Below are 5,079 nucleotides of genomic sequence, written 5' to 3' on the forward strand. Positions count from 1 at the left end.
GAAAAATACTACAAAATAAAAGTAAAATACTACAGTGTTTAGTGCGTGTTTTTTTTATGCATTTATTGTTTCTTTAACAATCTGATTTTGGTCAATTCGTGTCTTTCAGATTTTTTTGTTTGATTTTTTTTTTTTTAATTGACAGCTTCTGCATTCAAAAAAAGTTTGCTTTACCAAACAACTCAGTTTGCCAAAGAAAATAAATGCCCTGAATAATGTAAAAAAGTGGAACAAAAATTGAATTTTACAACTTCAAATGTGAACTAAATGTAACGTTTTTTTTAGGAGTTGAAATGATGAGGAGACGCTTAACGTGCACACAAAGGAGACAAATTTCCTAATAATAGTGTAATGTCATACTCACCGTCTTGGTTTTGTTTTCAGACGTGCGTGTGTCATTCTAGGCAGGAATGGAGGGAATTTCACCGCAGCAGCTTTTCTCTTTGGTTCACAAACAGAAGATCTACATGGAATATCGCTTCCATCCAAAAATACTGAGGAGAAAAATACAAGACAGTTTTGCACATCAGATTACCATCAAGTAGCAATTGATCCTCTGGTATTTGGTCAAAGATTTGGGCATTAAAGCTCTGCTTCTGAGTGGGTAATTGCACTAAGTCCTGATTTCATGGTCACAGCTGCAGAGTGTTAGCAATCACAACACAACCGCAGCAGATTCTCTGCTCGTATCCATGACGCTGGAACGTCTGGACAGATAAGTTCATGTGAGCCGGCCGGGCGGCTCACAGCCAACACCGCCAGGCTTCTCCGTGTCACAGCTCACCAGTCTTCTTCACTTTAGAGGGGTGTCAATGTGGAGCATGCATGGTGTAAAAAAATAACTTAAAAAAAAGAGCCATACCATTAACTATTTTGAAAGGTTTCTAGTCAATTAATGTCCAAAAAAAAAACGAATCAAAGAAATCTGTTGTACAAACACAAATATGTAAAATTCAAAACATAAAAAAATAAAAGATTCAAAACATTCAACATTTTGAGCCTCAAACAAGCACAAAAACTTTCGATAAAAGTTTGAAAAAAATAGCGTTTAGTCAAAAATGATATACATATTGTTTAAATATAAATATTTAAGCAAAATTTATATTTTATAGAATTTTTCCAAGCAATGGGATTACACACATGCACGCTTCAAAACTGCTTTTGAGAAGTTTAAAAAGTTGTTTTGCACTAAGTAGTTTTAACGAAATATAGTGATGAGAACAGTTTGGAGAAGTTGAAGAAACCGCACATCAAATTTAAACATGTCATAGATGGAGACTGACATTTTTGAGTTGAGCTTTTTGGAGAAATTCTCCTTGTTTTTTATGCTTTCAGCTGAGCAGTTAAACGTAACATTTGTGATTTTTGGCTTGACATATTTGGTGAAAATTCTTTCAAACAAAGAAAATAGTAGATTGATTGGTGAATAAATCTTTAAATGATTACATGTTTCTTTGTGTGACGGCACAGCTGAAGTGGATGAAAACGTTTTTGACTTGGTACAATAATTGAAACACAAATGTGCGTACATCACAATTTTACATCAATAATATTTGCTAAGGGGCTAGTCTGATGAAAACCATTTTGTTTGCAGATGACACCATTCTTTACTAGTGTGGAAGTGCTTTGGAAGAGTTTTTTGGATGCACTTGAAAGTGAACTTACTAGATGTAGGAGTTGGTTTGATCTGATTAATTAACATAAAATTACAAATAATAAGCATATAGTATTTGGAAATAGAACAACTGACAATAGTTAGACAATTATGATTGATGATGAAAAAAGTCTTTAAAAATATATTTTTTTGGTGTGATAAAAATCGAGTTAGAAGAAATATAAATTGCAGACATTCTAAAATACCTAAATCAATTTTTTTTTATCAGTCATCATTTTACACTTAATATTGTTCCTTCATCCTTCCATAAATGATCTATTGTGTTGAAGTGTGGGGGAAGGAAACACATGTAAAACAACAGCAAAATATGTTTGTTGTTGTTGTTGTTGTTTAAAAATTTAGAAAAAGTCCCCAAATCATCCTCTCTATCTACAGAGCGGACTAACTCAGTGTCAAATAAATGAATATTATTACAATTTGGATATTCAAATCATGTTAAAAATTGAAAGAAAAAAAACAATTACCTTTCAGTGTTTAGTTCTTTTAATTATGTAAAAAATAAATATATAAATTTAGGTTTGGATTGAATTCGAAAAAGGGGGGCTTGGACTCAATAAGTAGTTCATCTTCATCCAAAGCCCTTTTCAAGGTTTGAATATTTTTCGTCAGTCTTTAGGCTTCTGTTTATGATATTTGTCTTTTATTTTATCAGTGCGAAAAACGAAAATTGAAAGACAAACGTGCCGTATTCTGAAAAACCAAAGCTTTCCTGCAAATATGTGTTTCACTTTGAAAATTCGCCACCTGGATGTGGTCAAGCTTGGTTCATAAAATTGTTGCGATGGTTTTACGAGAACTGATTTTTTCACTCAACTTTAGATCCCAATTTTACAAAACAAAGAAGTATGAAACACATAAAAAACTGCAAAACTGTTGATATGTGGCATCATATATTCTCATGAAGTAGAATTTACCATAGACTGAGGAGACCTTCAGTTAGTCATACTAAGAAAGGGGAGTAATAGATGTAGATGAGCTCAGAAGAGCAAATGTTAGTTGTTTTTTTTTTCAAGCCAGTAGTTTTATTCTGATACTTTCCTCTTTGTTTCCTGTGGATTCAGGTTTGGTCAACATGACCCAGACTGAAAACGTGACATTTGAATCACCTCAACAGAACTGTTGGCATCTCTGATTTGGCAGTTGATGGTTAAAATTTGATTAAAAGAACTGACAAAACATGACATACTTACAGAATTTCTAAAGTGGCAAATAGTTTCCATGACCTTTGACTGACACAGAGGACAATGACCGTAACTCATTTGGTTTGGCGGCTTTTATCAGGCTTACATTTGGCTTCCTTCAGCTGATCTGAAACCAGAAGATAAACGGTTTCAGTGATCTTGTCTTTCTGGAGAACAAAAAAATGGGTGTGAGGTATGAATTATTTTCTAATGAGGGCATTCTGTCTCTTCACAGCAGGCTTGTACATGAAATGTATCAACAGTCTGACAATGAATTACCTTTTGGGTCAAATCTTGATTTGCGTGATGACAGCTTCGGCGTGTAATCAGAGCCGTCCACCACCCACAGCCTCGGCTCTGCGACCGCTTCTGGAAAATTAATGTGACGTCTTCAAATGCTGATAACATGTTCTGAGCACACTTGAAAGGCAGCTGTGCTGGGAGTGGATGCACACGCAGCTGCCTCATGATTTCAGAGTAAACGGATACCCAGACGAGCTCGACCTGATCAGTGACGGGTCCAGAGCGGCCTCCGCGGTCCGTTGTCGACCGCACAACAATCATTCCACATAATAGCGCACGTCTGCTGTGAGCGTGCTCTTCCTTCAGAGCGCCGAGCACAATCAAGTTTGTGTTTTGGTTTCCAGTTACTAATGATTGATAATCACAGGATAACGGAGTGGAAAGGTTCCTTCACAGACGTCTCGCACCAAAGCCAGAGCTGTACGGGAGAGAAAGCTGCTTGTGGAGGTAAAGCAGCAGCTCACAGATCCTCAACAGGAATCAAACGTCTTCATCTTCAATATGTAAGTTCTGCACAACAACTGCAGTCTGCGGCATTGACCCACACATCTCAACAGAACCCCCAAACTGACTCAAAAACAGCTAAAATGTTTACGGTCGACCTGAGAAGTTCCAGAGGTGTTCAGGAAATCCACCAGGACCTTCTTCAGTTGTGGAGCCAATGTCCAGCAGGCATTCAAGTACTGTAGTTGAAACGAAAAAGAAATGAAGCTATGATGTGATCGAGATGTTCCAGAAATGTCAGGAGATGTTCCAGAGGTACCTGAACCAAATTTAAAGTCTGTGTTCGATTTATAATTATGTCTCAGCAAATCCTGAAAATGTTGAGATTCTGAAGGGGTTCTACTGAAAAAATGACATTTTAATTTGGACGTACTTTAAAGGCTCACTCTGATGAAGATCATGTTTTTAGCATGTTCTTGTAGCATTTTTCTCATGATAGGAAGAAAGTTGAGAAACTGCATTTCTGAGAGTTTCTTCATTAAAAACGTTGTGAATCAAGAGCAGATGAAAAAAAGCTTGTATGTGTGACGTGCAAGTTACTACGGTAAACATCTGCTTGTCGACGACTAGGTCCATGTACTGAGATGGCGTCTGGCTCTAAACTGTACGGTTGGATCGCTCCGATATTGCTCGCCATTGTTGCTGCACCACTAATGTTAGGTGGGGGGTGTGAGGGGTCGTAAGCCAGCAGGAAAGAGAGTAAACAAAGGGATCATGGGAAAAAGCGGGAGCCTAACTTCGGCGCCAACAGTCCCGCCCACAACTCTGAGGAGAATTTCTGATAAACTCCTGCCGCTCTGCAGAAACTATGTCCTAGGAAAAAGAGACAGGTTTTTTTTTTTATTTAGGCTAAAAACTGCATCATCGTCGTCATTAACGCTTTGAAAATAGATCATAAGATGATCAAAGTGGGACTTTAAGACATAAGAGAATGAAATGATCAATTTAGAGAGATGAATCAAGTCTTTCAATAGATTCTTTTTTGAATGGGATGGTAAAATACTTTTATTCTAGAGGTTTTGGGTTTACCTTTCCAGACATTCATGAAATGTTTTTAGAGATGAACAAGAAACGTTTCCTGAACACACATTTTAGGGTTCTTGAACACATGCTGTACTGAGAAACAGACTGAAAGAGTTTTCCAACACTCACAAGTTCCTTATCCATTAGATCGGGGGTCTGCAATCTTGAACGCCAGAGGATCCATTGGGTCCAAACCCATCAAGAGTTTGCAAAGTGCCCCCAAAAATTCACTTAATTCATGTTTTTCCATTTCTTTCTAACATGTAGCTTTTAAACATAGCAATAATTGAATTATAACAGTGTTGTGTTTTTCTATACATAAGCAGTTCCTTTCAAAATAAAATACACCCAATGTCAAATAAGATCCCCCTGCTGCAGCAAAACTGCTCGCTA

At 37.0% G+C, this 5,079-nt stretch overlaps 1 long non-coding RNA gene across 1 annotated transcript; it reads right to left on the minus strand.

Annotated features, from left to right (window-relative positions):
- Positions 1-369: 369 nt before the first annotated feature.
- On the minus strand, positions 370-4,410 carry LOC105356891. The gene is made up of 3 exons (XR_910943.3): positions 3,136-4,410; positions 2,866-2,983; positions 370-494 (listed from the first exon to the last, which is right to left on the minus strand). It is a non-coding gene; the product is annotated as an uncharacterized LOC105356891 (long non-coding RNA).
- Positions 4,411-5,079: the final 669 nt, after the last annotated feature.

The sequence above is a fragment of the Oryzias latipes genome, chromosome 22 (genome assembly GCF_002234675.1).
Source record: "Oryzias latipes chromosome 22, ASM223467v1".
Lineage (NCBI taxonomy): Eukaryota > Metazoa > Chordata > Actinopteri > Beloniformes > Adrianichthyidae > Oryzias > Oryzias latipes.